Raw genomic sequence first — 26,097 nt, 5'->3', positions numbered from 1 at the left:
CCCCCCCCCATACTTGGATTCAGTGTTGTTATATTTTCTAGTCCTTTGGGATCATGGAGTCCATTCGGCATGTTCTAATCTCTGGCCTGGCCTGGCCCGGCCTGGCCTGGCCTGGCCTGGCCCGATGAGCCCAATTTTCGACTAGGCCGGGCCAGGCCAGGCCAGGCCAGGCCAGATTTTATTGTACATAGAGAAATGAATGGCACAAAATCTAAATGTACAATTACAGTAGCAGGCAGTATTAACCTGCATTGTTTACTTGCTGCAGGTCAAACAAAATGAGAAACCAATCCTCTGGAGAATCATTAATTAGCCGTCATTCATCTTATTTGAAATACAGATCTGCACTGAAGAAAATGGTGTAACTAAATGATAAATACCCATTTTTTCTGTGATTAAATTATTTAAAGTCAACTTTAACACTTGGTTTTAAAACTAATGGCTAATTTCATTGATAAGTTTACCTGCTGCAATATAACTGAATATTTGCATGCAGTGAATGCATCTCTTTGGGAATTGAACTTACAGGTTGTGTCCCTACTATCCTCAGCTGACCTCTTAACTGTTCAGATGAACTTTTAATGTGTGTTTGGTTTAATTAAGCTGATGTTCAATTTATGGAAGAGTAATGAAAATAATATTCATCGTGGGACCTCTAACTCATTGTCAGGGTGTTTGCATTTCAAATTGTTGATATTTTTCTTGCACAAAAAATGATGGTGCATTGTGTTAATGTTATTTCTATTTAACGCTAAAAGATGCTCTTGAGCCTGTTTCACAAAACTGTAGGATTTTTTTCACATACTTAGATCAATATAAAACAGTCTTACAAAAATATTCAGTATTTGTATAACCTAAACTCCAAAATTTATTTATCGCTTCCCTGCATCATACTATCCCAGATCCTAGAACGGAGATAGCATTATTTTATAAATTGAAAGTTGTTGTCCGTTAAGATTGACAGGTGCTAATCATTAATGTTCGGCAAATTTTCGGCCGTTTTCTTTATTTTACACCATATTTGTAACCTGAAAATACCTAAATTGACCAAAATAACATGCATAGTTTACCAATGGCACAGTGGCGTAGTGATAAGTTCTCCGACTTTCACGCATGTTACCGTGGGTTCGATTTCAATTCAGATTGTTTTCATTAAATCAGTATAATGTCATTTTATTGATACTGTTTTATTCTTACAACAATTTATGGTACTAACTTGTATGTAGAAGAATGTCAAATACTTGTGTATTTCTTTCAATAAATGAACAATAAATCACGATAAGTGACAATTTTCCTGCATTCTAAGTTTACAGATGAAATTAAAAAAAAAAAAAAGATAATGAAAATGGTCAAACAGGTGTCTCGAACTCACAGTCCCGAGATTGGTAGCTGAACGTTTTGTCAGCACAACTATATCTGCATGTACGTCCTGGCGGTACAGAAATGTTTATATTTTATTTGGTTTTCAATATTTGTATTTTTATTTATGTTTGGGCACCGAAAATTTATTTACGGAAGCATACGGAATATTCTTGAGTGGGAGTTCAATAATTTCGGACACTACTAAATAATCCTCAATACTATTAAAGACAAAATAATAATAATTAGTTAGGTTATTCAACTATGGGAAAACCAAGCCACCAGTCAAGAGTCAATTGCGGTGGAGATCCCCTGATAATAGTCGTAACAATTAATCAGGCATCACCTTTAAATTACACTTAATAGTTATGTTAGCTACAGGCTTATTCCCAGATGTATAATTTTACAGAGTGGGAATTCAAAATGTATTTATATAATGTCTGAAATATCCAAACTTATTCCTCAATTAATAAGTTCCAAAAGTCAGATTTTAAAGATGCTATAGAAATCACTTTCACCTTTTACAAAATTGAAATCTATGGCCTGGCCTGGCCTGGCCTGGTCTGGCCCAGCCCAGTCGAAAAATGGGCTCATCGGGCCAGGCCAGGCCAGGCCAGAGATTAGAACATGCCAGTCCATTCAACATATCTGTAAGCCGGCACAAGGGGGCATAAGAGGTGTTGCACATTTCATTACCTCTCATGAACAGACTCAATCAAACCAAGTCTGCTATTATTCTTCTTGGTTGCATTCTTTTGCTTCCAAAGGATCTTTTTACAGATTTTATTGTGTATTATTGTATTTCAATGAAAGTAAGTCCCCCATGAAAATAAATGATTTCACAGTTTCTGAATCCAGACAAACTAACATCTCCTCAGTAAATGACCATTGTTCAGAATCAGTAAATGACCATTGTACAGTGAGACAGTCTAGGGAGGTGATCAGAGATGATAGGAGCTTGATACAAAAGGTGATCAGAGTTGATAGAAGCTTGATATAGAGTTCAGGTTCTAGGCTCCATAATGAGTACTAATTATTCTCACGTGAGTTTGGTGATGGCCAACTAATCACCATTAAAAACCTTTCACCTCATAATAACCAGATAATGCACAGGCAAGGAACGGGCAACATTTTATCATTACTTCTACATCTTTTGTAGTAACTGACAACATTCTGTATTTTGTTACTGAAGTTATTTCTAGTAATATTCCATTACTTGGCAGAATTCTGTAATTTGCTTGGTGTCAATAGAGTTGTTGATAAACGAAGGTATGCAACATACAGAAAAAGCTAATTAATGAAAAAGGAAAACATATTCATTGACAATATTAATTCAAAATGCATGAAGGTGTGAATGCATGATTAAGAACTTAGCAAATGGTAAATGAACCCATTCATTTGTTCTTAAAACAAGTCAAGTGCTCTATTAATGTACATATAAAAGATTATTATTAACTGAAATTCAGTTCTGATGATAGGCCTCCTAGGTTTGTGTAAGAAATATAATGTAGTAATTCTTCTTTAATATCCATCACGAGACCACCATAAGTCCTTTAATTTAGAGAGTCAAAACAAAATAAAATTCATTACGGCAAGGTTGCAAGCATCTGCAGTCACACTATTGTACTGTAAACATTCATTTAAATGCCCACCCATGAATTTACCAAAAAATAATACACAAAAAGTAATATATTTAAAATCCATCAGCATTCCTCCATCCCTTGCTCTCAATGTCACTAAGACAGGTAGTGTTGAGTTTGTTAAAATTCATCCATCAAAAGTTTGATTTAAAGTTTACATTTATTTCAGACTTTATGAAATTTAATTCTTTTACATAGCTATCACAATTAACCCTCCCTTTCAGAAAATGCAATGCCATAGGTGCATTCATTTTGGTGTATATGGTATTAAGAAAAAAATGGAATCAACAGAGTTATTTCTTCAGATTTCATTTTAATCAATAATAAATTGCTGCTCAACTCAGTATTATTTAATGAAACATCATCTCTGAAAATGAAGAAATAACGAAGAAATGCTGAGTCACTTTGAGACAAGTAAAGCTACATAAATAATACATGGCAAGACAAACGCTTCATTATAAGCAAATGTACCCTTAACACTGAAATATTGAGAATTTGCTTATGCAAAAAAATATAACTGTAACATTTTGTTTTAATTATCCGTGTCAAAACAAAAATTGCAAATTCTAATTTAGGGAAAATATTTTTACGGTCTGTCCACACACCTTCGCCTAATTGCCCATCATGTCTTGTCTAAGTTTCCAACAAGTCTGGTAGAAGCATCATTGCCTAGTTTTATTTTGACACCTTGTAATTCTATTTCTTGTTGCTATAACATTTTCAGACTGGTTCTTTACCAATTTACACCTCCATTATGAAGAGCTGCCCTGGACTGGTGTCAAAAACCATGTTAAAGTTCAGACACCAGTCAGTGTTTTGACAGGCAATTACTTTTGCAGAGAAACTGTAATAAGATCAAAAAATAACAATACTTGAACACAAAAAAACATTGTTCCCCTTTGTTCCAGTGCTGTTACCTTTTTAGATAAGTTTCATCATCCCAAAGTACAACAAATGGTCAATTAGATGCATTACTGAGAAATCATTAATATTCGTGGGGAACTAATTTTCGTGGATTTCGTTGTTGAGTCAATCCACGAATTTTAATCCCAACGAACAAGTAAAATGCCCATTTGACCAAAACCACAAAATTTCATGCCCACGAAATTAAATGATTTCACAGTATAATACCTTTTCGATTTATTATGCAAATAGCATAATTACTCAATTCAAAAAGTTTCACACTCTTCCTTTAACAAAGAAATTACAGAAGCGGACAGCTATTACTGAAACAAAATATAAGCATTTAAAATAACAAAAAGGAAAGTTTTCATATACACTGGCTGCTATAGTCCTACACTAAAAATTTTTAAGCTAAAGTCAAACCTTATAGATTATGACAATTTATTCCTAATGTCATGTTATAAAACATTTATTGAATGGCTTCTCAGTTAACCCTTAGCCTGCTAAATATCTAAAATGGACTGGTCCATCATTCAATTTGGGCAATACCATTTATCATTCGAAGGGGTGTTCACTGAAAATTTACTGACTGGATATATAGCGAACAGTGCGGACCATGATCAGACTGCACGGATGTGCAGGCTGATCTTGGTCTGCACTGGTCACAAAGGCAGAATCACTTGCCGCCAGCAGGCTAAAGGTTAAAAGTCTAAACTATTGCCTGTGGTCCAAATTTCAATATGGCTAGCCTGTCAAGAGTCAAATCTACGCCCAATGCACGAATATGGCTTGCTGGTCAATAGTCAAAACTATTGCCTGAGGTCCAAATATGGCTCGCCAGTTAATAGTTTCGACTACTGACTGGTAAGCTATTCACTTAGTGTTCATTAGTCTCATAGTCTGTATGGGAGAAAATTAATCTACAACTCCATCAGTCAACCTAATTCTATTCAAGATTTTGTTTGGTTTGGATGAAGTTCGACTGGCATAATTCTAACCGCTTATTGGTCAATATTACAGAAATGACTGATATCTTCATTTATTTTTTATCTACTTACCCAAACAATCATCTGATATTGAATCTAAGATATTACATTTTTATATACAAAATTGTCACAACTTACTTCTTACCCAAATCAATGTTTTATTCCCAAAACTGAGATTTCTCTGAGAAAAAAAAGTCATTTATATCACACCAGATTACAAAATAAGACAATTATCTAATTTTTAGTTCTATTGTCTAAGATATAATTCTGCACTTACTATCCTAATGTTAACTAATTAACACACAAATATAATCCTGATCAAATAAACTGGATCTCTGGAAAAATTTCATTTTCTGTGGAAGCAATTTCTGTCTGGTAAATAGTGATGTGAGACCTAATATTGATATATTAAGTGATTTCATTGGTTGATTTGGGCAGTCCTGGATGTGACAAGCTGGTATTGACCAATCATTGCCCCAGGTGTAAGAAACCAAAATTACAGGTATCACACAGTTAATTAATTTACCTGCAGCAGTTAAAATTAATACTGTACAAGGTAAGATTTAAGGATAATGACACATAATTGATATTTTGGTGCAATTTAGTGTGCAAATGAAAGGGAAAAGAGTGTAAACTGCCCATTTGAATTTTTATCGCAACACTATTTTCTACTTTCGAAGCTAAGGAAAAGAACATTATTAAACTTGATTCGTGTTTCTAAGATCTGACTGAAATTTGGGGAAAAGAAATTTTTGTTCTCTGTGCATACTGATGCCAATGACATAAATTTTTCAACATAAAGGGAGATAATAAATTCCATTAGGAATTAACAGATGGCCCTTTTTAATTGGTCTTTAGCTAGACCTATTTGAATCAACAAATACTATGAGTGTATCTCCAGACAAGACAAAATGATAGAAATAATTCTTTTTTAATTTTATACCAGTAGAGGTTGTGTTTTCAATATTTGTACATATAGGTGTATGTGTAATTAATCAATTCCTACATATAATACTACATATATACAAAAAAACTGTTAATTACATTCAGTTAAATTGCTATCTACAAGTAAATCTGTATAATTATTCAAAACATCAGATTATGGCTTTACAATGTTTAAGTTTAAATTGTTTTAACAACCTGCCACATTTTGAAACTCTACACATGCTCTGTACACATATAAAATTATATGTAAGCGTACAGAACTGTTTACATATGAAATTCTGTATAAAAGTATGTGACTGTACACATATGAAATTCTGCATAAGTGCATGTACATGGCTGTTCATGAAATTTTAGGTCAAAGTATAATGACTGTACACATGATATTATATGTAAGCACACATGACTGTATGCATGAAATTATATGTAAGCACACATGACTGTACGCATGAAATTATATGTAAGCACACATGACTGTACGCATGAAATTATATGTAAGCACACATGACTGTATGCATGAAATTATACGTAAGCACACATATGACTGTACGCATGAAATTATATGTAAGCACACATGACTGTATGCATGAAATTATACGTAAGCACACATGACTGTATGCATGAAATTATATGTAAGCACACATGACTGTACCCATGAAATTATATGTAAGCACACATGACTGTACACATACTTAGAAAATTCTGCATAAGCATGCATATGACTTATAATACACACATGACACTTCGCATAATCATACATGACCTGATATACAGGAAATTCGGCAAAAGCATGCATGTGTGCATGACTTAAACATATGAGATTCTATGTAAGCATATATGACTATACATAATATTACATGATTCTACAACCTTTCTATTTTCTCATCAAAATGAACTACATGTTCCTACAATATCAAATTCCATTTCATTGATAACAACAATAATTACTATTACAGTTTGTAACCCCAGCAGTATTTTTCAAGAAGCAAGTAAATTGATGTAGGAATCACAAATATCAATTATCAGTTGATCTTTTTTTTGATTTAGACCATTTCATACAGTTGTTTAATTTTCAACTGTTGGCAATTAATTGACAGAATACAGATATCAATCTGTTTTACTTCAGAAGCATATTGTTTGTCAGTTGGAATGAAAATTGATTTCAATATGGATGACATTTATTTTCAATTATGACGGATGTATCTCTCCATAGAGACATGAAAAGATAGGAAAGGCAGCAATCACAGTACATCATGTCCATCAAAAATATAAAAAAAACTTTCCTGAAATGACAATCCTGGAATAAGTCAAGGTTATTATTCAAAGCTGAAACGTAACTGGAACTTAAAGTAAACTTCATAGAAGAAAAGTTGCATAAAAAAGCACAATATATTGTTTAAGTTCACACTTATTTATTCATGCCAGATTAGGAAGAATCATTTTCAAGTCCACATCCTGGAAAATCAGTACCAAGTAGCAGGATATGCTGTTGTTGCCCTACCAAGACCTGAACCATGACCTCTCAGACTCAGTGACTGACACCTTAACCACTAGACAACAAATCGCCTTAGTTCTCATAAAATTTATGTCTTGAAAAACGAAGTTGGAATTTCATAAAATAATTCAAAACTAAACACAGTTAAAAATACACTAAGTATAAAAATTGTCAAGTCACTTTCATAGACAACAGACATTATACAGGTGCCTTTAGTAGTTGTATATAATTTTGAGAAAATGCTCTTACAATATTCACAAGAATTTTCAATATGCGGGTCACTCTTTTTGCAAAAAGAAAAAGAAAAAAAAGCAAGGAAAAGAAATATTGCAAATATTACAAAATATAAAATAGCATCAGACTATCAGAGGCATTGTCAGACATTTTAATCTCTGTCAGAAAAAATGAGCCGTGCCATGGGAAAACCAACATAGTGGGTTTGCGACCAGCATGGATCCAGACCAGCCTGCGCATCCGCGCAGTCTGGTCAGGATCCATGCTGTTCGCTTTTAAAGCCTATTGGAATTAGAGAAACTGTTAGCGAACAGCATGGATCCTGACCAGACTGCGCGGATGCGCAGGCTGGTCTGGATCCATGCTGGTCGCAAACCCACTATGTTGGTTTTCCCATGGCGCGGCTCAAATGTCATATCAGAACCACAAGGGCTCATCTGTCTTCTAATTTCATTTAGATATGAGCCCATATGATTCTAAAATGACAATTTAAAAATACTGGTCTCTCCAAAAAAACATCTTTCAGACATCCATTTGTTAAAATTACCAAATATTTGCTCTATGGTTCATTGCAAGTTCCATTCTAGAGGTATTCAAGTAGACCCAAGCATTTCTGCAGACATAATTTATCCAGAAATAGAATTTCAGTTGATAATATTTGGGAGTCTAGACCTGAAATATATTTTCAAAATAACTGGATCTTGATTTGATTAAAATATTACCAAGATTAAAGAACACTTACTAGTCAGCATCATTGTCCATAACTGCATTAAAATCTAAGGACAATATATCATACTTTCATATAGGGGAATGAGCACGAATGATCTGTCATTTTTCCAGGAAGATGTGCCGATAAAAAAGTCGGCTTTGGCATGTTTCCTTTGAAGCTATTTTTAAACTCACTGTCTAATTTACTTAAGTTAGGATATACATATGCCGTATACATTGACAATACATCATTGGGGAATTCTGACACAGTAACATTTAACGTAAAGAAGCAGAACAGAGGTGTGTCAGTTATGTTCAACTGGAATAAGTGATTTAAAAAAATGTCCTTATGATGTTATTTTATCAGAAATTTATTTCAGTTCTGACAAATTTTATTGATGGTATATATGTTTACAAAGTAGCTATACAAACTAAGTCTGCACTATCTTGCTTGGTTGCATCATCTAAGCTTTTACAGTGATCTTCTTATAGATTTTTAATACTACCAAATGACAGACTTGCTATTTTTAGACTACATATATCACTAAATATAGCAGCCACTGTCTGTCGAGCAAGTATAAATTTAGCATCCCATAGTTCCTCTGGTCATTATATAAGTAACTGTCAGTCTGGCTATATACTAGATATCTTTTTTATCATTTTTCTGACATATTTTGACTTGATCTTCCTTGGCTATAATTACCTTCATTTTAAGAAGAAAAGAAACATAATTATATAAAATTTTAATAGCATTCAGAGCTTTCTCCTGTGTACTATACATGCAGCTTGAGTTTTTTCATGTCAGCAATAATGTTGTTAAAGCTGCTTGGGGTTCTTCACATGGTCCTTTATTGCAGCAGATTTACCCAAAAGCTATAGACTCCTAACTTTATTTTCACTTTTCACTATTTCTTTGTACTTAAGACTGCTACAATTATCATACATCTTAGGCAATACAGCATTAATGATTAAATTTTGAAGCAATTACAACTGTGTTTCATCATTCTGTAATCTAGATTTATTTTATTTGAACAAAAACTCTTTATTACAATTTAAACATGTGCAAATATAAGAGCAACTTTATCTGAATATTATTTTACAATCTTAAATCATCTAAATTTTCAATTGATTTTATTAAGATAAAGCTTCCGCAAGAAACTGATTAAGCCCATGTTCTATCATAGCGGCTCTAGGCAGAACAAAGGTGTCCACTGTTGGTGTGACAAACACAATGGTCAATTTCAGGCAGAAGTTTATCATTGCAGATCTGCCAGTTATATTAAAGGATACTGTGGCAGTTAATAAAAGAATACGAAAAATACCCTTTTTTACTGTTTTACTGTAAAGCAGGTTCTTTTAGGGAGGTGCTTCTTTTTTAATGCCCACAAAACTCACTTTTCTTCAAGCATTGCAAAGTTTTGTGATATGTATAGATCTTTTGATTCTTTAAAATTCGGAATACAAATTATCTTTTTTTTTAATTGTGATCGTGCAGCTAGTGCATTTACAGAGAGAAAAAAAACATTTTTCAGTGGAAGTACTATTTTAATTTTCATACATCTGGCATGCCCCTTTAAATTAGGAAATTATTCCAGCTACTGAACAAAATTATTGCTCAGTTAAATGCAAATAAGATACATCTGAGTTACATGCCCAAATAATCCGGTGTACAGTGATATGTGATTTTGGGGCAGATTAAAGTTATTAAATCCATATCAGATTATTAATAGCCAGAAAAAAAAGCCATAAAAATTTACTGTTTTCTCCATTTTCTTGTCAAATTAAGTCTCAAATCTGTGAAGAATGACATTTAATGCCAATCATAAAATGGTCTAGTCTTCTGTTATGATAATCCAAGAAGGCTATTAAAGCAGGTTATGTCCATTTTTATGGACTTTTGGTCAATTCAGTAGCCAGTAAAAGTACAAATAAAGTCAAAGAATACATACAAAGAGAGATATTGTACCATATTTACTCTTATAACTGATAACAAGAGGGCCATGAAGGCCCTGTATCGCTCACCTGACCTATTGACCTAATGATCATCAAGATCAACATTCTGACCAAGTTTCATTAAGATATGGTCATAAATGTAGCCTCTAAAGTGTTAACTAGCTTTTCCTTTGATTTGACCCGGTGACCTAGTTTTTGCCCCCACATGACCCAGATTCGAACTTGACCTAAAGATCATCAAGATTAACATTCTGATTAAGTTTCATGAAGATACAGTCATAAATCTGGCCTCTAGAGTCTTAACAAGCTTTTCCTTTGATTTGACCAAGTGACTAAATTTTTAACACACTGCCAGATTTAAACTTGACTATAGATCATCAAGATTAACATTAGACCAAGTGTTTATTAAGATAAGGTCATAAATGTGGCCTCTAAAGTTAACTAACTATTCCTTTTATTTGACCCCCTGACTAGTTTTTTTTGACCCGACATGACCCAGATTCGAACTTGACCTAAAAGACCTTCAAGTTAACCATTCGATAAGTTCATGAGATATAGTCAAAAATGTGGCCCTCTAGAGTGTTAACAAGCTTTTCCTTTGATATGACCTCGTGACCTAGTTTTGACTCCATCTGACCAGATTTAAACTTGACTAAGATTATCAAGATAACATTTCTACTAAGTTTCATTAAGATATGGTCATAAACGTGGCCTCTACAGTGTTAATTAGCTTTTCCTTTGATTTGACCGGTGACTAGTTTTTGACCCGACATGACCCAGATTCAAAAATGGCCCTAAAAAATCATAATGTTATTAACATTTGACTAAGTTTCAGAAGATATTTGTCATAAATGTGCCTCTAGAGTGTTAACAAGCTTTTCCTTTGATATGACCTAGTGACCTAGTTTTTGACCCACCTACCCAGATTGAACTTGAGCTATAGATCATCAAGATTTGACCAAGTTTCATTAAGGTATGGTCATAAATGTGGCCTCTAGTGTAAACTAGCTTTTCATTTGATTTGGCTTGGTGACCTAGTTTTTATCTACATGACCCAGATTCAAACTGGACCTTAAGTCATCAATATTAACAATCTGACCAAGTTCATGAAGATACAGTCATAAATGCGGCCTTTCAACAGTGTTAACAAGCTTTTCCTTTGATTTGACCCGGTGACCTAGTTTATGATCCCAGATAACCAAATATCGAACTGTCCAAGATTTTATTAAGGGTAACATTCTGACCAAGTTTCATTAAGATTGGGCCAAAAATGTGACCTCTAGAGTGTTTAACAAGCTTTTCTTTGATTTGACCTGGTGACCCAGTTTTGACCCCCGATGACCCAATATCGAACTCGTCCAAGATTTATTGAGGTAACATCCTGACCAAGTTTCATTAAGATTGGGCCAAAATTGTGGACCTCTAGAGTGTTTTAAAAAGCTTTCCCTTTGATTTGACCTGATGACTAGTTTTGAACCCAGATGACCCAATATCGAACTCGTCCAAGATTTTATTGAGGGTAACATTCTGACCAAGTTTCATTAAGATTGGGCCAAAAATGTGACCTCTAGAGTGTTAGCAAGCTTTTCCTTTGATTGACCTGATGACCTAGTTTTTTACCCCAGATGACCCAATATCGAACTCGTCCAAGATTTTTGAGGGTAAAAATTCTGACCAAGTTTCATTAGATTGGGTCAAAATGTGACCTTAGAGTGTTAACAGTCAAATTGTTTACGACGGGCGGACGACGGACGGACGGACGGACGACGGACGACGACGGACGCCGGACACAGGGTGATCACTAAAGCTCACCTTTGAGCACTTCGTGCTCAGGTGAGCTAAAAATCAATGTGTATTATATCTTGTATAACTTAACAAACTTTGTGAAAATCATCTTAGCAATTCATGAAAAGTCAAATTATATAGTTCTGGTGACATTTTTGATCACAACATGAAGTTTTGTGAAAATCCATCAAACAAGAGCAGTTATAATAAATACGATAAAAACCCGAATATTTAAATCAATGGATCACAAAAAATATTCACTTAAACAAATTAATAATTTTTTTTTACGTAATCTGAAAAGATGTCATGGAAAGTACTTTTATGTACTTCCTTATGAATTAATTAAGACTCATTTAAATAAGTTCCAACATTAGCAAAAATGTGTCATAATATAGCAGGCCCTTTCCCAAAAAGCATGGGCTCCTGTATAATAAATATGGTATCTGGTATTTGTTCTAAAACAAGTTTTTTATTTTTTTGATACTCTAACCTGCACCTTTACATGGGTATGGTGTTACTTTAAAGCAGACTTTTAAAGTTTAACCTCATTTCAAATCTGATATCCCATAATTCCAAATTTGATTGACAGCTCCATCTGTATTTTACCCATGATGCTTCATTTTTATTCAGATTTTACCCACAATGCAATTTTGAAAGCTACTGATACTGAGAGATAATGACAATGTGTTTGGACATTTTATGATTAAATGAACAATGGGTTCACAAACAGGCCATAAAAAGTAATTTAAATCCCAAGTTTTATTACATAAATACTGGTTTTGGGCTTTAAATTTGAATGAATTAAGGACAATTAAGTGGAATAAAATAGCTAATGAAAAAAAATGGCCCAAAAGAATCAGACTGATTTTATAGGGGAGTAACTTAATGCTATGATATTGCAAATAAAACTGAAACTGAACTTTTTTTAATAAGTTCTGATTCACAATAATTTGGCATCTTCTTTCAGTGATTATTTACACATAATTACATATGATACGCATGTGAAAATTTCATATGTGTTTATCACATTATTTTCATATGCTTAATTTAGATAATATATCATATACTGTTACCTATTTTGTGCATGAATTATGAGTATAGCTAATTATTACCTCATTTTCGCATGCAAGTAAAACGGCAGATAATTGAGCGTAGATGTCAAAAGATGAAACCTATAATTTACTATCTACAATATTCTACTCAATAAAACAAGATGAAAGCAAAGATGTTCCACCAGCTAATGTACTCAAACACATCCATTGTTTTTTTTATTATATAGGTACATAAAATTCCTGATTATTTAAAAAAAAAAAAAAAGAAGTAATATCTTAAATTTAAATCAAACTGAATTATTTCTAAAAAAAAGTCCTTTTTGTGGCAAAAAAAATCTTTCTTGTAATGCTCTACTGGGAGTTGATCTGTGTTGCAAGATATTAAGCACAATGTCTGTGCCAAGGACAGTGTGTGAAATACTGTCCACAGGGTATTTTGTCCAGAGACAGGCCATAATTATGGTCTACTGCTCACCATGGTCTGGTAGATGTTATATAAATGGTATTTGATATGTATAAGCATATTTGACCTAGTCACTATACACATGTAGAAGAGAAAGTTCTGACAGACAAATGATTATGTTAACTGAGCTATATGACTTCTTCCATGAGGATTTTCACTTGAAACTATAGTTTGATTGTTATTATTTATTTATTGATACATGACTCATAATAGAACCTCTCAATTTCTGCCCTACATTGAATTTCAGTAAAATGATAGTTCGGACCTTACGTTGGTATGTGGGATGCACTATAGAACGAGCAAGTGGTGTTCAGTTAAATTTTTGTTACCATAGACTACACTGATGTTTCCAAGTGAAATGCTCACAGTAAAGAATTATAGAGACTATGGTTCCAAGTGAAAATGCACCAAGTAAAACGGTGAAATAATGCCCTAAGTTAAATGGAACTCTGGTTCCAAATTAAAAGGATTTCCAAGACAAAATGCTCAGATTATGGAGACTATAGTTCCATGTGAAAATACTCTCAGTAAAGGACTGTGTAGATTATGGTTGCCAGTGAAAATGCTCTCAGGACTCTGTAAAGAAGTACAGCCTTATCTGCCACCTGAACCTGTGACTTCTTGGTTATAAGTCAGATGCCTTACTGCAGTTACTAGTCTACTTTACAACAGTGCATTTCCACAACATTTTAACAAGAACTATCAAACCAATAAACCATCACATAGGAATTTTTGATACTTTCTGGCCATAACCTACAGCCATCCCCCATTTACTGAGAAAAGCAGAAATATTGTGACAGATGTACATTACAGCACAGCAAAGTGCAGTCATCTCTCTATGGATGGCCCATAAATGAAGCACACTGTGCAATTCATATATCAAATATGATATTAATGAAAGTTTACATTCTCTGAGGCAAAATATAATGGCCATCATTTTGTCTTTTGAATTGTCAAATGTAATATATTGTTCATAAACAAAATGTGGTATTTTTCATCATTTAGAACCTAAGCAAGCACATATTGAAAGATAAAATTTTGTTTATATAACAAGTGTTTTAGAAACATCTAGATTTGTTCAAATACTGCCTTGAATCTAGAATTTCAACCTTTTCTTGAATGCATGAATGCATAACCTGAATTCCATAACAGTGAAAATAATATAGCCATGCTACAATATACACTGCATATACCATACAGGGGTTTTATTAAGGGGGCAGTGATTTCCCCCTGCTTTAGCTGTCTGAAGCCTCCACTACTTTTCCTGCAGCAAAATGAAAGTTCTAAATGAGGAGGACCCCCAGACACATTTCCCCTCCCCTCTACATTGCAACTTCCACCAACTACTTAAATTAAAGCTTTAACCTGCTGGCGGCAATTTATTCTGCCTTTGCAACCAGTGCAGGCTCAAATCATGGTCTACACTATTCACTATTCAGTTGAACACCCCTTTGAATAATAAATGGTATTGCCCAAATTGAATAAATTTAGCAGGGTAAGGGTTAATGAAACTCTTGAATATATCATAAAAAGGTAAGTACTTATCGTCAATATCCAAAATTAAAATGTTGTAATTGTGCATTTATTTACGCTAGTATTTGTTCTGTAACCTTCCATCTTACCAGTACAATCATGAGACACCATTTGTCTCAAAACAGACCGAATTACTGCGTATTCAATCATTCAAAATTGCAAAAGAAAACACCAGTTTATAACAGTATGAAACTCTCATTTTCTCTGATGTTATTAAAATTTGTCCAAAAGTTTAGTATGCCTCACAGACAGAAAATAGTAATATAGATTAAGAATTATCACAGACATCTAGACATTCTTGGAAACAAATGTGCAAATGCTGCAATAAAAATGCAGCACATAAATATTTGGTAAATGTCAAAGAAAATAAAACAAAAGATGCTGTAAAAGATAAGAAACAAAATACAATAAAATATTGAACTAAAACATGACTTAACATTTTTTCAATCAAAGTAACATAACTATATGTTTGTTTCAGTGAAGGGACTGAAATATCTGAGTGAAAATCATATGCAATATTTTTACATGTGGCATAGCCACTTACTGAAAATACATTATGCACAACCGATATTACATTAATTATACAAATTTTCCTTTTTATTTCATAATCTGACTAAATTTTACCTGTTTCACAGCCTTTTTCAAATAATAAAACACATAATTTTTCACTTTTCACTCTGAAAATACCTGATAAATTTCACTCTAATATTTCCAGTAATATACTGTAGAACATGTAATAAAAATATTTATTATATATAACTTCAGAAAGAGAGAAAAAAGGAAAGAAAATATTTACCCAAAGTATCATTTTTATCAGAAAGAAAAATGCAGAAAAAAAACACATTTACATAGAAATGTATCAAACATAGCTGTCATTAAGTACCTGTTTATAGAGAAATTCCGACATCCATCAAACTCTACAGCAGTATAATCTACTAGGGTTTTCAGGAAGGTATCAAAGACGTCTGATGTCTGCAGCTCGTTCTCTCCTAAAAATGCAAGATATCCGATTAATCAAGATTTAACAAGCATCTATCATGTCCTAGCTATGAGAATTATTGTAGATTTATCAAATGTAAATTTGAGGAATCAAATATAACACAGGATATAATCGCACCTCCGCCACTAAAAGCAGCAGGACTGTGAAACAGTAATCATTGGAAAACCATGAGAATCTCTGCTACTACAGAATCAACGAGTTTATAATTAGGCCGCAGTTAAGGTATCAGTTAGATTCCCTTACAGGGTTTCATTCAGTACGCTATAGTGGTATTTATCAATGGTAAAAATGCATTTCCATGGTGGGCATATGACCCTAAGAAGGCCCTCCGCTCTATAGCCTGACATTATTTTAAACCTCTTGATGTGCCACTGAAACATGACTAAACATTTTTTTTTAAATCAAAGATGCATGTAAAATCTATCAGATTTTGAGCAGAGTATTTAAAATTAAAATATCAGTTGACTATGAGTTTTCATTTTTCTTTACTATTTTTTGTTGATACACTCTTGTTAAAATTCACTTAAAAGAGTGTATATCATATTTAGCAAATTTCTACCCAATCTCCTACAACTGTGAAATCAATTTATGAAATTACTTATATGAGTCACTCCATTTATATTAGTATTTCATGCTCTTTAATGTTGTAGGTAATTTAAAATGAATATATTATAATATCAATGTAGCTTGAAAAGTAGAAAAAAAAACACATAAAGTCTATTTTAACACTGTTAAACTAAGCATGTAACTTAATTACACCCATTAGCAGCAACTGTCCCATTTATAAGACCAATCTGACTTGTTTACTCCCCTTTGTTACATTTCCATCATTTGCAGGATTATTATCAATGTGATTACCTCCCTTTTTGCAATCTCCCCCATTAACATGCTGCCTTTTCTGAACCATGAATGTTTGTTCACCAAACAAAAATCATGAATACTGACAGAATATTTACATAAGTCAAGTGTGTTCTTTTTATTAGGACAAAAATATAATGGGGGATATCTGTACTATTTCAAATGATCATCTCAGAAGAAGTAATTATATTCGGAAAAAAAAATGTTTGTACTTTTTCAGGACATCTTGGATTTAACAGACTGCAGTTAATAGAATTTTGGAGAAATAACAAAAAAAGAAAAAAGAGAAGAAAAGAAAAGAAATGCAGCATGCACCAGAAACCAACAATAATTTCTGTCTTCTACTGTCATATTAAAAGCTTCTGGTATTATCTGAGAGAAAGGAGGAATGGATAATGGCTAGTGGAGTCATAACATTTATTTGATAGCTGGCAATTCATATGACAGATCATTATTGTCTTATTGTTTGGATCCATTCTCTCTTAAATAACCAAATAGTAATAAAACACTACCAGAGACAACAAAAACCTGAAAAATTTTAATTTCCAATAGACTGTTTTCCTGGCAGTTCATTAAAACAAAACACATATATGTCCTGTGGCGGATGCATTTTTTATTGTTATGTGTTGCAACAAAGTTCTCCGGATGTCATATAATAGTGTCAGTTAAATGCTACCGTACCATCTAACACGAAATCATATGTTATTATCTATTAGATGAAAATCATCTGTCTAGCTTTTTAACAATTTCCATTCTTACTTTAAATGATTTCGTCTCGATAATACAAATAATTCAATGCTGATAAAGAAGCTTATATTAAAGAAAATGACAAGATAGAAACATACACCATTTTGAAAAATATTGCTGAAGATTAAATTGCCGACTTCTACAAATTTAGTTACGTCAGTTCATCATCTTGCAATTTCATCGTGTGGAAAAAAACTTTTTTCTTTCTATGTCAAAAAAGACAAATACAGTTGCTGTGGTGATATTGATGTTATTCAAAGTTACGTGAGATGAATTCATTCAAATACAATGTAATAGAATACACTGTTTATTCGGCTGCTTTTCGAGGAGAAGACTAAACTAAACGTTATTACCACTGTATACCCATTATAATTGTGAAGAAGTCCTACAGCTGAGGCTTGAAAGAGAAAGAGATACCGTTTGGGCGTGTACCTACCTTTACTAACACAGCTTATAATCGGGAATAGCTCCTCAGCTGGTGCCACAAGTTTTCCCAGCAAAGTAGTATTAACACGACATGAACATGACGAAACAATTTCGTATTTTAACAAAAGTGAAGACATCTGTCAGTGTTTCATTTGGGACTGTTCTGTCATTCTAAAAATAAATCAAATCTCTTACTCCTTACTGTCTACGGTTTGAGCATCTTCAGACATGTCAAAAGATTTCATGTGTGGAAGTGTCCAGCTGAATTGTGTGATCTTTCAGTCCTATCCCCCCACCCCCGACAAAAAAATCAGTAGCAATAGTTTAGTACCAGCCTGTATTTATATGACAAATCCATCATTTTTATTCCATAGATTGTTTGTTTTCTTGTTTTTGTTCAATGCGATGTCACACTGACACTTCTGTTGGTCTGCCAGCTAAAGCTGCAATGCACCTCCGGGTATTAACAGGCATTAAAATTATATCATATTTTTGATTTCAGTCAGAATACATTAGTGTAGGCATAAATTTAGTGGTCCTCTCTATATCCAAAATATTGTGGAATCATTGTTAATTGTGGCAGACTAATTTTCACTGATTTGTTTTAATTTCTTTTACCCTGCTACATTTCTAAAATGGACTGGCCTATCTTTCAATTTTGGCAGTACCATTTATTATTCAAAGGGGTGTTCACTGAAAATTTACTAACTGAATAGCAAACAGTGCAAACTGTGCAGGCTGATCTTGGTCTGCACTCATTTGCAAAGGCAAAATCACTTGCTGGCGCCAGCAGGCTAAAGGTCAATCAACAAATTATAATCCCAACAGCCAATGATTCCAATTTCATTTTTCTATCAACAAATTTATGTCCAGACTAATGTGTTCTAACTGAAATAAAAAAAATATGATTTAATATTATTGCCTGTTAATGCCCAGTGGTGCATTGCAGGCATTGCAGCTTTGGCTGGCAGACCAACAGAAGTGTCAATGTGACATTGCATTGAACAAAAACAGGAAAACAAACAATCTATGGAATAAAAATGATGGATTTGTCATATAAATACAGACTGGTACTAAACTATTGCTATTGATTTTGGGGGTAAAGGACTGAAGGATTACAAATTTTATTTCCCAGTTTTGATGATATATCCTACTGAGTTCTAACCTCGATAAAATTGCATCATTAATAACACCGCTATCTTTATCTGTATTAATAACAATAAGATATAAATATTATACAACTGTCATGAAAATCAGAGTTTAGTGGAATGTAATTTCAAGGGAAAAGATAAGTAAAATATATGATCAGAAAATTTATACTCAGGTTATGATTAATTGAGGTATATTGTGATTCAGGAAATTTTCTTGCGTACCAGACAGGAGTTTCCGGTGTTTTCACTGGTGCTGGAAAAAATATTCCCCTGGGGTGTAGGAACGATGATGCTGATGCTGTAAATGATGCCATTTTTTGAATACTTTTTAAAGCCATTTATGATATATTTGTTTTAAAAAAAAAAGAAATTGTTTCATTTTATTTATTCTATGATTTGTAGAATTTCGGTTGTTCATATATGAAAATTAATTTGAACACTTTTGTTGGTGCAGATGACAATTTCCCACTCTTTCAAAAGTCAGTTATTGTGGTTGTACTTGAGCACTGTACAGCCTTAATCCTGCCTAAATACTTACCTTCAATAGCTGAAGAGTCAGATCTACATTTTTATTAAACCAGCGGGCTCAACGCGAAACTAGTCTATCTGCTTCTATTTCTATATAAATATAGACTAGTTTTGCATTGAGCCTTTTATTTTGTTTTAAAAATTTACTGTCTGCGGAATTACAAAATTCGTATAATAAGATTATGAAAACAAATTAAGTGCATTTTATTCATTCAGGATTTTACCTGCATTGGCAGGTTAGTGAGTTTTGTAAAGTCATAAAGAAGTACCATAATAAAGGAATTACACTGAAAAATGCATCAATATTGTAATTATTAAACTGTTATATATGTATCAATAAAGTCATTCCAAAGTGTCATATTTAATCAATATATTGTATAGTAATTATATTGTAATATGCATCAACAGTAATGTACTGAAAAATGCATCAATATAGTGTCTGAGTATAATGAATATTGTTTCAATAAAGTAATTAAACTGAAAAATGTATCAATCTTACCTTAAAAAACTTCCTCAGTTTTTTTCCCAATTTGGCTGGCAAATCTCATTTTACACATAAAATGAAGTATATATTAACTTATTTCTTCAACATTCAGGATGGTTACAATGTCTTTAATACTGTTTCCTACCAACCCAGAAAAAGACCTTGAAGAAATATTGTCAATTTTGATGTAACTGTAATTTCAAGGCTCGGATAACACATCACCGCTCATGTAGAAATCTCATTACCACTCGAAAATGTGAAAAACTTTCAAATTAAATGTAAACACACGCGACTCTACGAATGGAATTTACAATATCGATACAACATCCATTTCTAACTTTTCCCCTCTATTTTTTTCTGCTCTAAGAGACTATATCATTAATTTAGTTCATGAAAAGTATAGGTTTTTAAGTATTTCAGAACATGCGTATGTTTTCAGTTTATGGAAGAAGAAGAAAGAATTCGGTAGATTAAAAATGATTGGCAGCAAAAAGGGGTTGGCAAAATATTCTGAAGTGGATGCCAGTAATTTGCAGGAACCCCCTTAAAGAGTTGAAATGTTACAAATGATTGCGTTTTCATGTTCAGTAACTGACATGGGTAATAAAAGATATTCTTGTAAAAAATATCAAGGCGTCAAAAGAATATGCCTTTCAGAGTGGCGTGAGGCGTGGAGTTTTCGTCAACAAAAAAAAACCTACAGGCAAAAAATTTCTCCAGGAATAACAGCAAATTAATATGCTGACAGATTCTGTCATTTGCTCCCTATTCCCTCATTAGCGGAGAATTTCACAAGTAAAAACAACAAAGATTTATTATGTAAGTTTTTGTAGATAATGTATGAAAACACAAATTGCTATAATAGCAACAGTCTCATTCTCTCCAAATAAACACACTTGACAACCAACAAGCCTTTGTTTCTCAGAAATGCATACTATCAGTAGTTTCTCCAGCCTGTATGCTATCGGAGAGGAATTTCATGTCTGTTAAAGTTTTCCCAGAAAAAGTCTTTAATATTACTGCAAAAGCATTACTAGTGAGACAAAGCAACAATTTTGATAATTTTCAAATTGTCTGTCATTGTCAGCAAAAAGTAATAAATATGGTACATACATTTGTTAATAGATATATTATAAGGCTGAAGTTGGAACTGTGTATGAGGTATACATAAAAAACCCTTTTACATAGTAATACAGGTGAAAATATCTCAATACTACCTAATAAAAATTCTCAGAATTTGGCATCACATTGGATACAAACTGAGAACAGCTAGGCATGCTATATTGTCAATAAAAATTTCCCTTAAAAAATGTTCATGTAACATGCAGCAGCTAATACCAATGAGTAATAATTTTTGAAATTTCATTTATCCAGAAGATCCACTATTATTATGTTTATCTCATATTTTTCCATAATATGCAACAATTGGAGCAAAAGGATAGGGAAGGAGCTGAAGAGGAAAAAACTGTTTCAAATGCAATGAAAGTGGCCTCAGTATTAATAATAAATTTTTGTAAAAATTCAAATTGTCAACTCAAAATCAGTATTTCATGGGACTTTTTATTGTATTATTTTTCATTGTAGAATCTCTAATTTTTATGACTGATACCACTTCCTTCACCAATCTGCTGTCATACAAGTTTAGGAACTAATGTTTTTAAATAAAGTACTTGTATTTTTTTTTTTTTTTTGTTATTGGGTTTAGAATAAAATCAGAACAGTTTAGGTTTTATGGTGACTTTTCCAGCTTCTGTGCAGTATTTCAGACATGGACGGTCACCTGGGTAGAACCACCGACATTCTCTAAGCCTGCTGGATGACTTCTATGAAAAAATCTTCACCCCAAATGCATTTTGGAACCAGTCAACTGAACCTTAACCACTCTGCCTCAGAGGTCACCTTGTTTTGCGTAAGACTGCACAAACATTTTAAGTCTGGATTCACAATGACACTGAGAAAACAAAGAGTATACTGGTCGTACCATTTGCATTGTTTCTGAACTTCTCTCCAAAATATGATTCTTCATATAGATTAACGTCTACCCATAATGCCGTGATTGGTACTTTGTTTGCGAAAACATCTCAACACTCCCTATAATCTCCATAAAAAACTGCTCAAAATTTGGCATTATGTGGTACACGATGAGTATAAGCATGCAATTGACGACGCTTTAACGATTCCCGAAATAGTGCACATTTTACCGGCGCGAAACATGTAAAGTGCATGCATGCTAATACCACGAAATAAACAATTTTTGGTATTCCATGTATTGATGAGATGCAGTGATTATCTTGTTAAGAAAGCGTCATTTCACAATCATCCATAAATTCATGCTATTATGGGAGAAAAAATATGAGAGAACGAAAAAAAAAACAGGATCGCAGTGAATGGAATGGAAGCGCCTTGGTGGCACATAATCAAGTTTTGAAATTTCAAAGCGAATATTCAAAACCAATATTTCATGAGACGGTATAATTTGTATTGCATTAATTTTCATCATTGAATCTCCAATTTCTTTGAGGGGTAATAAATTATTTCTTCTTTTAAATTCAGATTTTTTGTCCAAAAAAACCCCACAGGCCTATAATTCAATCTGTACTAAAATTTTTCTTTTGCTTTTTTATCGAGGTGGGGGTGGGGGATGATGAGATATCTAAGCCTGGGTGGTGGAAATAACATGTGTCACGTTTTTTATATTTCTCAATGCAGTGTTATATAATTCTTTCTATTTGCAGCTAGTTAACTTTGGCACCAGAACAAAAAGAAGACATACATATGACAACAACATAAAATGTTTTCTTAAGTGGATTCCTGAGATTGCAGATCAGTCTATGACACTAACACGCAGCCATTGGTCAATTTCAGGGCTGAGTTCATGACCAACCAATCAAAGCTGCATTTTTTTAGACTGGTCCCCCAAACTCTGAGCTTCAAGATCCTGTGGTTATAACCAGTGTACCAGGAAAGTTCTCTGTTGTTTCTGTTATAGTCGTACAATACTGAATGTGGTGCTAGAAATACTGATGACAATAATGAACTGAAATGCAAAACATAAAACCCAGAGGACATCGGAACATAACAGCAATCAAGCAAATCCCTTAACATTTAAAACCAGAGGTCCACAGTGATGATTTTATTAATGCTGCAGAGCCATCAAGGAATTCTGAAATAAAATTGTATCTTTTTTTTGTCTTTGATGTGACATGACGATGCATTTTCCACACCAGTTTCATGAATAGTTGATAAAACAATGAAGGCCATGAATAATCTAGATTTTTGTGACCTTAAATTTTCTCTCAGCACTACATGATCAAGTTGCGTTATATTACTGAGGATGTTTTTAGTTTATGTTTATGAAATCAGTTTAATACTCTGCCTCTAATTCATGTGGAGAAGTTGTCAGAATAATAATTCAGTACTGCGGTACAGAATCCAGAAAAAAACTGGTGATTAGATAATATTGACCACCATTAAATAACTGAAATACTATTAAAATATGACATTTAAATCCATATGAAACTAATGCACCATCGCTGCTTACAAATTTAATTATACTATACTAACGCAATGTTATGTTGTTGTTTTCTTTTCATTGACAGAAACCAAGTTTAAGACAGGCGCCAGACAGCTAACCAGACAGACAGACAAAGAAATCAAACAAATTAACAAGTGAACTGTTTAGTACCACACTTATTCCATTTTCCTTTCTGAGAAGTTTGCGTCAATGGGGTAAAAATCTCCCCTCAATAGGGTAAAATTCTCCTCTCCGAAAATTGAGTAGGGTCTCATCAAGGGTTCATCTTTTTAGCAGGAGATTAGATTTTGTCAATAGATTACATGGACTGCATTATATTCCTGCATGTTCTTGCAAGATTAAAACATGTATCAGAGATTAAGTCAATACAAAATTAATTGTATTTTCTGCGAAATAAACCGTTCTCTATATGACCTTTTCACACGGAATCTTCTATGTGAGTCACATTTTCTTCAATTAGGGATCTATGCACCCTCGGTCAACTTCTGCGACATTGAATTAACACAGCAAATTAATATTACAAAAATGACAAGCAGAGTCATAGGCGTGCAACTTCCAAGAAAGATTCATTCCCAGAATTCATAATACGATTTCACCCAATTTTTCGTCATTTTTAGGAAAACGGGACATTTGCATATCTGAGAACATCGTTGAGGTCTGAGATGCTTTATGATTACAGGAATGATGAGTGGTAATAAGCTCCGATGAAAGAGTAATTTGTTAACTCGATCTCTCATAATGACGTGTTTGAGAATCTAAAGATCTATTGATCACTATTTGGAAACTTTTATCTTTAGACATGTAATAGATGTTATAATACCAGACAGAAGACAGATAAAACATAACAGATTATCCTTAAATTTTACTTATTGAGGGCTGAATGCAAAACTATTGTATCGTGTTCTTTATTTATTTACAGTTAACAATAGTTTCCCGCCCCTGTGAAAAAGGTTCATGAACAAATTCATGAAATAGTTCATGAATAAATATTCATGAGAATCAAAATTTATGTTTCATGAATTTCGATATTCATTAACTTAAAAATAATACATGAACAAGTTCATGAATATTGAAATTCATGAAACATAAATTTTGATTCTCAGGAATATTGAAATTCATGAAACATAAATTTTGATTTTCATGAACTCAATATTCATTAACTTGTTCATGAATTGAAAATAAATCCTGTAGGTCAGTGTTTTTCAGTCAGCTTTGCCAGAGACTGTTTTTTTGTCTCTGCTGAGTCACTGTGACAATGACATTTTCCACCCTCAACAAATGACATGTTGAGTAAAACAGTAAACTAGAGTGGGATTGGGTATGGCGTACCATTTGGGTCGAAAGATTCCAGATACCACAGGTAGTAATAAAATTATATCTGCGGGTATAAATTGGAAATGTACCCGCGGGTATAATTTTGTACCCGCTGGTATAAAATTGTATCCGCAGGTACAAAATTATACCCACGGGTATGGGGTATAATTTTGTACCCGCAGGTATAAAATTGTACCCGCAGGTACAAAATTATACCTGCGGGTATAAAAATTATACCCGCAGGTATAAAACTGTACCCGCGGGTATAAAAGTATACCTGTGGGTATAAAATTATACCTACTGGTATAAAATTATACCCGCAGGTATAATTTTTTTACCCATAGGTATAATTTTTATACCTGCGGGTATAATTTTGTACCTGTGGGTATAATTTTATACCTGCGGGTACAATCTTATACCCGCGGGTACAACTTTTATACCTGTGGGTATAAAATTATACCTGCAGGTATAAAATTGTACCTGCGGGTACAATTTTTATACCCGCGGGTACATTTCCAATTTATACCCGCGGTTGTAAATTTATACCTGCAGGTATAATTTTATTACTACCTGTGGTGCCTGGAAACTTTCGACCCAAATGGTACGCCATAGATTGGGAGCATGATAAGAAGTAAACAATTGCTGCATAAAATACAAAACATTAAGTTAAACAATGTATAATTTACTTTAATCTCAAGATTGAAATTCAGATACTAGCTTTGTTTCAGGGTCATGAAAACTTGTGACATTTTAAAAGGATTTTATTTTTTTAAAATGAACAATTTATGACAACACCATAATTACTTATTTGATTTTCAGTACACTCATTGTTCCTTTTAAACCATTCCTAACTGTAGTAAGATAATTATTTCCTTCTTATTTGCTACTAAAACTTCTCAAAAATTGCTGAATCACGTGCAAAAAATTTCCCAGCATGCAATAAAATAATGGAAAATGATCATGTGACATTATGAATTTAATGTTCATGAACATTCGTGAAA

At 33.1% G+C, this 26,097-nt stretch overlaps 1 protein-coding gene across 3 annotated transcripts in view; it reads right to left on the bottom strand.

The window, feature by feature from the left end:
- Positions 1–26,097, bottom strand: part of LOC123557884 (protocadherin beta-15-like) — a 119,241-nt gene that overhangs the window by 55,624 nt on the left and 37,520 nt on the right. The window contains exons 1-2 of one of the 3 annotated variants that reach the window (XM_053544254.1): positions 20,263–20,448; positions 15,937–16,042 (exon numbers count right to left, since the gene is read on the bottom strand). The gene's annotated coding sequence lies outside the window, so the exon portion shown is untranslated. Of the gene's footprint in view, positions 1–15,936; positions 16,043–18,094; positions 18,234–20,262; positions 20,449–26,097 lie in introns of those variants that run through there. The other 2 variants (XM_053544255.1, XM_045349638.2) reach the window with 2 other exon arrangements.

This window comes from Mercenaria mercenaria, chromosome 5, assembly GCF_021730395.1.
Source record: "Mercenaria mercenaria strain notata chromosome 5, MADL_Memer_1, whole genome shotgun sequence".
Classification (NCBI taxonomy): Eukaryota; Metazoa; Mollusca; class Bivalvia; order Venerida; family Veneridae; genus Mercenaria; species Mercenaria mercenaria.
Note: the sequence above shows the minus strand (reverse complement) of the source record. Positions and strands in the feature narration are given on the sequence as shown.